The sequence below is a fragment of the Labrus mixtus genome, chromosome 22 (assembly GCF_963584025.1).
Source record: "Labrus mixtus chromosome 22, fLabMix1.1, whole genome shotgun sequence".
Classification (NCBI taxonomy): Eukaryota; Metazoa; Chordata; class Actinopteri; order Labriformes; family Labridae; genus Labrus; species Labrus mixtus.
Window position 1 is genome coordinate 4,479,872 of NC_083633.1, and position 12,642 is coordinate 4,492,513.

At 37.3% G+C, this 12,642-nt stretch overlaps 2 long non-coding RNA genes across 2 annotated transcripts in view; one reads left to right on the forward strand and one right to left on the reverse strand.

Annotated features, from left to right (window-relative positions):
• Positions 1-12,642, forward strand: part of LOC132956441 (uncharacterized) — a 35,293-nt gene that overhangs the window by 9,936 nt on the left and 12,715 nt on the right. The window lies entirely within an intron of this gene.
• On the reverse strand, positions 429-7,609 carry LOC132956443 (uncharacterized). Its single transcript, XR_009666030.1, has 5 exons — positions 7,393-7,609; positions 5,229-5,331; positions 1,732-1,839; positions 1,503-1,552; positions 429-1,153 (listed from the first exon to the last, which is right to left on the reverse strand). It is a non-coding gene; the product is annotated as an uncharacterized LOC132956443 (long non-coding RNA).

A 12,642-nucleotide genomic window follows, 5' to 3' on the forward strand; every position in this document is an offset into this window, starting at 1 on the left:
AACAATACAGTCTTCTAAAATTAAATAAAAATCACACTGAGTCATACACCAGCTAAATGTTAAATAGAAAGGTGATGTTTTCTTTTCCATTTTACAATCAAGAGAAACTAAAAATGACTAATTTCAACCTTCGTCTGCACACCTGTTACAGTGGTCAGGCTGGGGTCGCATAGTTTGAAGGAACCTCCTCTCTTTTTTCACCTGTGCCAGACGCCCTGCTCATCCACTGTGGTAGAAATGACCTTACACCAGCAGCTCTCCCAGATGAAGAGTCCTCTCTGCCATCACCCAGAGGAGCTGATCGACGTCTGCACAACTGAAGAAGGTGGACAGAGTCTAGTGCTTTGTGACAGTGAACAGTGAGAAGGCTACCATAGTCATCCTCAGAGAAAACACAGAGATCCTGGTCAATATTCAATGGTGATATTTTTTTTTACATGATGTTGCCCTGTGTTTGAAAGGCCAGATGCTGGAGGGTTGTGTTGGATTTGCTTTTCCATCATATTTTAACAGTCAAACAATCAGCCAGGATCTTTATACTTCATTTGATTTTTCTTGAGATCTTTGTTAAATTATTTTTTATACTTTCTCCTATGTCCCAGCAGTTCAACCTGTTGGTCTCCCTTACTTATTTTCCACATGGTTAATGAAGCCAGGGGTTGTTTATTGAAGTTTTTTGTTTTTCATAAAATGTTTAAATAAACTTTTTTAAAATCTGAATTGACTGTCTCTGATTAACTGGAGCACTACAAAGTGTTGGTCACAGTAAAATAATTTAGCAGTTAAGTTTATAGCTCACATTTGAAAAGGCCTTGAACTGACATTAATTTCTTCTAGACCAACAACAGCTAAGACAACAGCAAAGCTAACAGACGAGCTCAGCTTGTCACAGCCGGTCTCGTCTGAGATAAATGGCCTTCAAACTTATTTAATACTAAACATTTAAAGCCAATAAGCATAACAAGATATGCATGAGATTCCATTTCCATTTATTCAATCACAGACTTGTCAAACAGTCTGGCATGTTGTGCTTCTGTTTTCAAGAGTTAATGACTGAAGAGAAGAACTCCATGGAGAGAGGACAGGAAACGCTCAGGGACGAGTCCTCCATGTTGTCAGGGGTTGCTGATGGATCTGAATCTGAGGGCATTTACTGTAGTAAAGAAAAACAATCATGGAGTTAAATGTAAAGTATAATGAATTTTACTGTGATGTTTATGCCTCAGACCTGAAATCAGATCTGTCCTCAGGTTCTGCTAAACTTCAGCTTCTAAAGTTTGTTTTAAAGACAGGAGAACTATTTAAGAGGAAAAATAAAATATATCATAAGACATGATGAATCCAATAATATGATCAGCTTCATGAATTTATGTTTTAAGACAAAAGTGTTCCTGCCACTTTCTCTTGAAGATTATTTTAAACTGTCATCACATGGGCCAGCCTGATGAATTAAACTAATGTTAAATATTCTCATATAATCAGATTTGTGTGCAGAACCTCACCGGAGCTGGAATCAGAGTCTGTACTGCTGTTTCCTTTAAGCACTGATTTCCTTGAAGACAGAAAGAAGAACAATTTAAACATGAACTTCTTGCAGAATCACAGAGGCTGTTAAAATCTTCTGCTAGTCTTCCTTACATTTTAAGAAGGATTATAAATTGTTACTAAAGTTACTTTGATGCTGATAGCGGTTACAATAACACAGTCCAATCATATGAGAGATAATTTTACCTTTGAGTCCTATATGAAGGCGTTCTCTTCAGAATCAGCACTGCAAAGACAAGATGATGGCGTCCACCTTCACAACATGCTGCTTCAGTCTGGCTGCATCATGGTCACCTACAGGAACATCACAGAAATACAATCAAAGTACTTCACTTTATTTATCAGAGGATGTACTGTATGCAAAGTACAATTTTTTTTTAGCTGTAATTCCTCAAAAAGATTTGAGACTGCTTTGTTATTTGAGAGCACAGATTGTTTCTTTTCCCTTCTCTCTGTTTGCCTGTACATGACCTTTTAGCGCTGTAAAAGATGCTACAGTAAATCCTTGATCAGCTGTACGGATGGTGTGACTGTGTGGTAAAGCTTTGTTAAAGTTGTCACGCACATACTCATATGCCTTTGGAGAGTAAAAGTGCAGTGTGGTGGCAAACTGCTTGTAAAATATAAAATAGTATTTTATTGGTGAGGTCCCCCAATCAAAGCGTCCTACAGAGTAGCAGCAGTGGGCTTTAGAGGGAGGAGACGAGCGCATTATGGAGAGGAGCGCACCGGAGGGGGCGAGCTGGGAGAGAGACGTGAGACCCGAGAAAAAGGAAATCCCAGTTTAAAATATAATGTTGGTGAAAAGAGGGAAATAGGACAACATAAATATCAATGTTGAAATTCTTTTGAATGCAGAGGCTGTGGATGTTCAGTTTTCTTTGGCTATAAAAAGGCAACAAGAGCCTGTAGTTTAATCATGGTGTTTCTCTTTGTTAACGATTATTGAAGCGAAATAAAAAATAAATGCATGACATTTAAAACATTAACATGTGTGGGGAAAACCGCGATCTTTATGCCTTCTTTTATTGTACCTATGTCTCCTCCTATCTACAATAACAGCAGCATGTTGTGTGTAACACTGATCTCCTGCATTAACACCTTCCTTTCAAAGGTGTTAAATACAGACACAGTCACGGCAATTTTTGTCAGGTTTTGTCAATTTTCAGTACAAATTCTCAATGAGCGTCATTAAATTTACAATATGATCAACTTGTGACTGTTGAATTAGTGTGTGTGGAAGACAATGCAGAATATTTATCACGTTTAAGCAGCATGATGCTCGGTTAATATTACATTACACCACCACAGGTTGTTGATGTTTGCGTTCACGTTTCGGTTAGTCTCTTAAATCAGTAACAATTATATTAAATCAGATCTTACCTTTAGTTTTATCTGGATCTTAAATCAGTAACAATTATATTAAATCAGATCTTACCTTTAGTTTTATCTGGATACATAGAGAAATATTCTACCCTCGTATATAGTTCTATGAATTTCAGCCCGCACGGTGAAAGTAAAACCTGTTACTCTCAGTATAACCCACTTATCACTCAGACTGTAAACATGTACACATTATTAATGATGCAGGCCAGATTACAATTATTTGACTTTGTTTTTGCCCTAGATACTTTACCAGACTATTTATTTTTGCTGTAAAATAACTGTACAGTCAATGAACCTCATCTATGAGCGGATTTTATATTATTTAAAAATTATTATTTTAAAAAATAAAATAAAAAGATAAATCATGCCGGATAAGTAACCTAGCTTTGCAACATTTCAGCTAACATTAAACTGCTTATGTGTTAGCTAGCTAGATAACGACTTTAACCAATGACACATAAATCACACTTTTTTACTTTCCGAATAAACTGCAAAGATCCCTTAGCTCCCACAGGTCGGTTAGAACAGTTTACTGCAGAACAACTCATTTTGCCAGCTCAAAAAAGACGAAAAAACTGAACGGAAAAATTCAATGGCGTCTCGGCTTTCCTTCACTACGTAACTTTTGCTATTCCCAAAGAGAGCTACGCAAGATCGGCGGCTGTCAATCATCGTCAAATATGACGTAAAATCCCATTTTTCGACCTCAAATAACTTATTTAAAATAAACTTCACAGAAAAATGAGCACTTGAACACAATGTAGGGTGATAATAACTAATGATCACAGCAGAGTTTAGGTTTGGAAAAAAATTATGTGACGAGTATTTTAGCTTTACAGTTTGACCCACATCCCATCTGTTATCACTGAGGAGGCGGGGTTTATGACCTATACTGCAGCCAGTCAGCAGGGGGAGCTCTAAAAATAAAAGCTACACTAGACCGGGGACCTTGTCCCGTCCATTATTTTTTACAGTCTATGGTTCATACTATTGTGATCCAACTCTGTTACTGACTTTTTACACGCCATGAATCTGTGCCATCTCCGTGTATTATTCAAGGAAGCATTTTAGCGCTGCTCCGCGGCTAAACCAGCGGACCTCTATATGACTGGACAGCCTGTGTTATATTGTTTTTGGAGAAGGACATTTTCATTATTAATTACATATTTACAGTCTGATGAGAGCTGGTGATAAATGCGCAACAGCAGGCTACTGTATTTAGAAGGGATGAAACTGAAAAGTGATCAGCACAACATTTTCTTAAAAATGAACCATCTGTAAATAAAATCAGGTTTAAATCTTAAATGACTGATTTTACCATAATCAGAGTTTAAATACAGTAAGTCAGGAGATGCATTAGACTATACGCCTGTGTCCGCAATTTACACCCAGTCTGGATTATGTGGAGACGGTCTGGGCTGTTATGCATGACGGAGACGAGTTATTTAAATCTGGACGAGCTGCTCTTTGTGGCTCACTCCAGGAAGGAAGCGTTGTGTTTATCAGCCGAACTGTTGTTTTACATCAGTGAAAACAGGAGAAACTGATAAGACGTGTGGACAAAACTGAATACCGCCAGGATGCGTGCGCAGTGCAGCAGTTCCCCCGGAGTTAAGAACCGCAGCTCTGATTAAATTCTGGCAACAAAACTCTGAGTGAATAAAACTAAAGAAATACCTTCCTTCAGTCTCTCTTAAAAACCAATTCTGTGTCACGGTCACCTTTCTCTTTTTGTTCAGCCTGATTGCTGAAACGTAATGCAGGAGCAGCTTGTGCGCTCGGCAACTCGTTTTTTTATGTTACTCCCTGCTAAGAAAATAGTTCTAAGTGTCTTGTTTAATTAATTTTGTATCATCATATTACCTTGCTAATGAAACAAAGGTTTTTCAAAATTCAATGAAAATATGTATTAAAAATGGTGGTAAAAAAGATGGTGAAGAACAGACAAAAATAAATGAACACTTTTAGAGTAGAACAAACTAAGGCCCACTATATATTTAAAATGTTATGTCTACTATTCTTTTTTGTTAAATCAGTCTGCTCTGTTGCTTTTCATCACCTTTTAATTATTTATTTTTCTTTACCCTTTTACTCACTCTTTTGTCGTAGAATGAGCTACCAGAAATATATATCCATGTCTGTGTAGAAAGTACTTCAACACAAACTACAAACTTATGCAAATCTATTTATGCTTGTTCTGACATGTTTTTTTTCTTCCTCTTTGTCTTTCTTAAAACAATCAAATAAAAAGTATTAAAAATAATTAAATACATTTAATTTATAAAAAAAAATCTCACATTTGTTTTTCAAAGATGTCCCCCTTCTTCCCAGAAACGTCTCGCTGGCCGGATGGAACCTGCTGTCAGGCCGGATTCGGCCTGCGGGCCTTGATTTTGATACCTGTGTGATAGACGGTTTAAGATTGGGGTGTGAGAAAGATGAGTGTGAGCTTTGTAGAAGAGCGCTGACAGGACATTCTGGGGTATGAGAGGGAGGTTTGGGCTGCAAAGATTCAACATTACAGTTTGGAGTCATGACCTCCCCAGTACCTTGATTCAACTGCTGTATGCTGCAGAGTAAACATGGTAGCTATAGAAACCAGTTCCTCCAAAAAGTAAAGCTATGTCGACTATGATGGACAGACAGTCATCCAGCTCAGACATTCTTAAAGGAAAGGCTGAATAAATAGTGCATCTACATTGAAAAAGCTAGAATGAACTCTGCTGAAGTTTTGTCTGAAAGACTGAAGCAAGAGTAGAGGAAACTATAATGGGATGGAAGGATGTATGTGCACAGGAATTTTGTGAAGCATGCAAACTCCAGGATATAAAGAAAGCTGTGATAGCTTGAGAGAGATATGAGATGTCAGATACAGAAGGAGCAGGCACAGGGGGTGATAAGCTCTGTCCCCTACAAGGGTAGCTGCCTCTGGACATAGTGGCAGTTGAAGGGGGATTCAGGGATTGTCAGAGGCGAGCAGCGGTCCAGTTCCTGATGTGGAGCTCAGTTTGTGAATGTGAACTTGATCTAGTGGAGGAAGAGGAAGACATCGCAAGCAGTGATGTGTAGAAGGCTACTGCACAGTGAGAGTGGCGAGGAGAGGCTTGGTTCCGATTCTTGAGGCTATGCCTGTGGTGTGTTTGATCTTGGTGTCTTGCTGATGGTTGAGATGAGGCCTGGGATCCAATGGGAGTTGGGGAGATTTAATTTGGGTAGTTTGAATGGAGATGGCAGGGCTGCTGTATGCTGACCATGGACCACAAACGGCTCTGCTTGGGTGCTGGACTGGGGTCTGACTGCTTGACCATGGGTGCATAATAATAACCTGTTGCAGAAAATGTTCGAGTTGTGGTACTGGAGTTTGGAATCCATGATGAACATTTTGATTTTACTGAACTGAGACAAGCAGGGAGAAATGGGATGGCTTGAAGAAAAAGTCTTGTCTGGTGATTAAACGTAATATACATACTCTCCATATGAATTTAACAACCCGCTCCAAATGTAACATGTTTGTTGAGGAGAAAATTATTTCAGAACACAGTGCAGTAACAGGGAAACATTACTTTTGAGTGAGCACTGCCAGTTCCTTCACATCTGGTTTGATCTGCTGTCTGTTGAGAGATCTATTGCTGTTGCTGTTTTAAAAATGTTATAGTTCTTTATGACTGGGAGGAGTTAGATGGAAAATGTAAAACTGGCAGGACTGTCACTTGTGCAAAGCACTATGTTGTTACAATGTTACAATTCACTTAGCAGACGCTTTTATCCAAAGCGACATATATCAGAGAGTAAGTACTAATCCATTCATACACCGTCACTGAAGCAGCAGGAGCAATGCAGGGTTAAGTGTCTTGCCCAAGGACACATCGGACATGTTGCTCAGCTGGGGATTGAACCCTTGACCTTCCGGTTGAGAGACGACTGAGCTACAGCTGCCACATGTTCTGAACTCATATGATCTTTTCATACTTCTTCAATACTACCCCCCAGCCCTCTGCTCTCATCTTGTTGAGAAAGGAGATGTTCAGTCATTAATGTAAGACAAACTCCTTTTTTATAATGTGCTTACACTGTAAAAAAAATGTTTGAACTTTGAGTGTTGAACTCAGAACACTTTTTACAAAAATGTATATTAATCAAAAAAAACTTTACTAGTCAAATTGATTTCGTGACAAAGTGGGTGACACGCTCTTCTCTTATTCACCATTTAAATCACTTAAGTCTTCATTTATCAATTTATATTATTCTTTACAGTTGTGTATTTTACTATAATTTATTTTAGCTTTGGTAACATTGCAGCAATTACAATCCTGTGTTTGTTTGTGTTAGCATTAAGTTAAAGTTCACATCAAAGTATTTATTAATTATAGACAGTTAATATTTATTAGCGAACACACAGTCTTGGTTAAGTTTAGTCATTTTTATTTACTTAAAATATAATTGTCTCTCATCCATACTTACCTTTGTTTGTTATTTGGTTCAGTTCCCCATGTGGTCCCATGCAGCTAAAAGGGTCTGACTCAGCACTTCCTGGGTATTTATAAGATTGATGATGTCATCGCTGACATCACTGGGGCAGACCAACTGAAGGGGTTTTAATTCTGAGAAATGTTTTCTTTCTAATCATTTCTTTCACATTTAAGTTACTGGTGCAATATCACTTAATTATTGAAAGTTAATTTGGTTTAGTAAATGATCTGAGGCTACTTTAGGGGTTTATTTTGATTTATTTTCTTCAAGAGAAAAGTGTAAACCCACTATTTGAGTTGTGCTGCACCCAGCATCAGTGGCTACAAGCCTACTACCAATCATCATTATGACGTGAGCTCTGAATCAACAAATAAACATCAAGTTCCTGGTTGAGAGCACACCAAAACAACAAGGAAGGCTAGCTATAAGTCTATAGTTAGCTAATGTTATTGAATCAAGAGTAGGCTTTTTAAGAAGAGGTTTAATTACAGCTGTTTCAAATGACTGTGGTACAGTCATCTCCCCAGTATAACTTTAACCCCTCATACAAGAACACGCATACCTTCACCTGAACAATGAACGAGCACCATCCTAAACAGTCTCACCTTTCAATACATTCAAACGAACCATGTTGAGAGACCACATTCCTGTAGTTCAGGATGTTCTTAACATGTCATTCTCAACCTTTCACCATCTGCTCTCATCATGTTGTGTAAGGAGGTGTCTGTTTGTAGCTGAGGGATTATAGAGCATCATGTATGTAGTAAGTAGTAATGATCAGTCTGAAATAAAGGCTACTGTTTGTTTTGTGCTGATGTGATTAATATATTGTAACTAAAATTCAACAATGACATATGATCTGATTTAATAGTGCTCTGGCCAGAGTTTTCAGATTGTGAAATATAAAGCATATGTTGGAGGTATGCAAGTTACGGAACAAGATCATTTTCTGATGTTGATGATCACAGAAGGATTCAAAAAGGTTTTTTCAAAGAGTTATATACATTTCATATTACAAAAATGGATTCTGGATCTTTTACTTGGTTTGACTGTCATGCACAGGGGTGGGCAACTGGTGGCCCCATCAACCCTCAATGAGGCCCTCAGGTCAATTTTTACATATCAGTTAATTGGAAACATGAAGAAAACATGACAAAATCTGCCATAAAATCATGAAAACCAGAAATATTGCCCATCCCTGTCATGCGTGTATTAAGTTTCAGATAAAAGTTATAAACATTTAGTAAAACATTTTTATTTCTTTTCCATATGGGTGTCTCCGCCACCTTGACATATTTCAGTACTCAATGGAGATGCGTTGTTTATGCAAAGTTTATGCTTCATGCCCATACTTGAGTTACTGTCAAACTGGTTTTCATCTGTTCAGTTGTTGTTCAGCTGGCGTTTTTAATATATGGATGGATACGTAACCAAAGGTTAAATGTAAGGAGGCAACATTCTTATGAAGGGCATCATTCATCTTGATAATAGAACTTCTAACCTTGATGACTTTATGAAGCTTCTTTATCACTTTTTTGACGCTTCTTGTTATGACAGGTTGTTTTGATTTCTGAGTAAAAGGTTTACTTTTTTTAAATTTGGATTTCCATCACATCACAGAGATTTCACCACTGTGTTCACTCCAAATTAATGTCTTCTGAGGTAAGCCGTAATATTCTTTATTTTGTTTGGGTGTAACTATCCTATCCTATTATCACATTCTCGATTGACTAGATTTAGTTTGATGTTGAAAGCTAGACATGATGACACTATAAATATTCAGAGGTTTTTATGACTGAGTTAAGTGACTTCCAGAAGAATTCACATTATAAACTTAACACAGAGTCTGTTTCCCCTTTTTGTTGTTTTAGTCCAGAACCAGAGGAGGACTCACCATGTGGCTAAAAGGTTTTATAAGTAACCTTGTCAAAATGAAACTTCTGAAGACCTGTGTCATCCTCCTCCTTGTGTATATGTTGTTGTTTACACTAAGAAATATGGACCTGCTGCAGGTGAGAACTGGGATTATTGGTAACACTTTAAAGAAAGCATTTGTATGTTTTTCTATGAGTCTGATTACAGGAGACTATTTACAACAGTCTCTTTCGATGTACTCTCAGATAACATTAATCGTTTTGGTTGCAAATAAACACTACAGGGGCTGGGGGGTGAGGGCACTAGCATGGGCCCTACTTGAAAATGATGCCCACCTGCTGCACCCCCAAAATCCTAACCAGCTATTCACCTTGTCAAAGGTGGGACAGATGATAATATAACATTTATGAGGGGAGCATTTTTAATTCAAATATTTCACTGCTTTATTCCTTAAAGAGACAAACTTAGAAAACTTGTGTTTTCAATTATTCCATGTAAGTGTTTAATGTTATGACATTTTCACAGAAAATAACATCTTAATGATACTTTATTGTTAGTAGTAATTAAATTAGGGCTGGGCACGTTAACACGTTATTTTCGCGTTAACTCATTAATTAATTATCGCCGACAATTATTTTATCTCGCATTAACGCAGTTTTTATTATTTATTTTCTTATTGTAAAAGTCTGTTGCTCACTGGCTTTTATTTTGTAAAATTCCATCGTGAGCGAGCCGAGTATGTTGCTTACTGCTGCGCATGTCTGCTGCGGCGCTCACAGGAAAGAGGAGAAACAATGTTGCCAACTTGGCGACTTTCTCGCTAAATCTGGCGACTTTCCAAACCCCCTTGGCGACTTTTTTTGTCAACAGCTACTAGCGACAAATCTAGCGACTTTTTCTGGTGTTATTGGAGACTTTTTTGGTGTAAGAAACTGACGTGAAAGCACGTATTGCTCTGCAGTCACTGTCCCCAACAAGCAGCGGGTGCTGCCGTGAGCCCCTCCCCCTTCCAAAAGCTCTCACAGGCTGTCAGTGTAGCCTCGCGCAGCAGACCCAGCTGCAGTCAGAGAGCAGAGAGGAGACCCACACCACTCTGCGTCCAGACTGCAACGAATGCAATAAGCTTTAGTTTTGTATTTATTTGCTTTGGCTACATTGTTTAAGTTGAGAAGTACATTTACAATAAAAGTGCACTATACACTACTTTTTAATTCATTATTGGATTTTGCGTATAACAATGCGATTAATCGCGATTAATCACAGGAACTCATGCGATTAACCCAATCAAAACTTTTAATCGTTGCCCAGCCCTAAATTAAATAAATGCTTATTGGAGACAGCAGGTAAAATGCATACATGACATGCACACAAACTTGATGCCATCCCTGCATGCAATGAAAAAAAAGAATCACAGGTGTTTACATGATGAAGCAGTTAAAAGGTAAGATGTGATTTAGTTGGACTTTAAATACTCTTAAAATGTGACATTTGATTTTGCACTGTGACTTCTTAAGACATGAAATGTTGAATTTATTTTTTTAATTTTGTTAAAATTAGTAATTCTGAAGTTACAGGAGTGTCCACTAGAGTGGACATCATGCAACTCTATAATGCAAAAAATGTTTATTTATTTATCTTGTAGTGCATAAACAAAGATCAGAATTCTTCCCCTTTCAAAATCACATTTGCAGTTTTCACATGTCAATTGGGGTGGAGAAATCCATTTAAATTTAACTTTTGAAGGATGAACGTCTTTGAGTTTTTGAGTGTTCCTGTTTAAAAAAGGAAAAACATGTTTGATGAGCTAAAATTACCTGCTCAATTTTTGCCTGAAGGCTGCCTGAACAGCATTTATTGGGAGAAAATCAATTTATGAAGAGTAACCAAAACCATCCCAACATCAGTTATTTTCATGATTAGCAAAGTCTCAGTATTGTCATTGAAATGTAGCCAGCAATGCACGATGTCCAACTAGTGGACAGCTGATAAATCATGATTTTCTCCAAAACTAATATCAATATTTGATCCTTTCACAATAACATTGCTCCTTAGTTTTTACTTGATGTTAAGAAAAAAACATCACCTGCAAGTTATATGGGCCATCTACATTTTGGTACACTTACAACAGCTGGCCAATGGATGACAGTGTATGGGCTGACTTGCTTAAAGTCCACTGGAGTGGAAAACAGCTTTTGAATAGCTGTCCATTGTAGTGACCAGTATGCGTGAAAGGGATAATTATTGGTACGGTCAATATGAGCTGCCTTGTTGATTTGATTTTGATTTATTTTTTTGGAAGGTAAAAATGTAAAAAAACAAAATAATAAAATAGCTGTAATTAAAAATATGTAAAAAAATAAAGTAAATACACAACATAAGAAAGACAAATCATCGTTCATTTGTTCTTTCATGCCCGAAAAGAAGAAGGAAGAATGATTTAATCTACCCCTTTTAACTCAATTTAATAAATTATACCATAATATTAAAAAATTGCTTGTATTACCCTTCCTCATGTACTATATGTTGGAGGGTCAGGTTTTAACCATTTAATTGTGATACATTTGAGAGCTGCTGTTATCACTATTTCTAAAAGGTATTTTATAGCTCTACCATCAACCTATCGGTTTTAGGCCCAGTATTTCCTCATTCGATCTTTTGATGAAATATTGTTTCCAGAGCCTCAGAAACCTCCTCCCAAAATGTTTTTAATGTCCAAAATATGGACTGATTTCTCTACCACTATTTATCCAACATGTATCACAGTATGCTGAGACCATTTTAACCACTATTACTGGTGTCCGTAAGTATCTCATTATCTTCTACTTCAATTCCCTCCATGTATTAGAACTGGCTACAAGATGTGCTTCAGTTCATATTTCTACCATTTTCCCTCTGGTATGTCTACATTAATTTCAGTTTCCCATCTTCCTTTTATCTGCTTTGCAATTTTCAAAGTCATACCTGAAAATACATGATAAAAGTGACTTGTAATTTTCTTACCCCCATTTCCAGTTTGTGCTATAAACAGAAACTCCTCAATTCAAGTGGGCTCCAAGACTTTATTCCATTCTTTATGCTTAGTGGAAAATGTCCTGAACTGTAAATATATAAAGAAATCAGTGTTAGGAAGTGTGAATTCCTATTTAACTGTTCAAATTTTAGACTTCTATCCCTGTGGAGTTGCTGTAGCTTAGTGAGTTTATATTCTGACCATTTCCTAAATCCTGCATCTGTATGGAAGGGAATAAAACCCTTTATAAATTCAATGTAAGTTAGTCCCGAGATTGCAAACCAAAAGATGCTTTTACTTTCGTTCACATCTTTGGTGTGACTCTGGTCCATTTAACCATTTGAATGTCCCCTAAT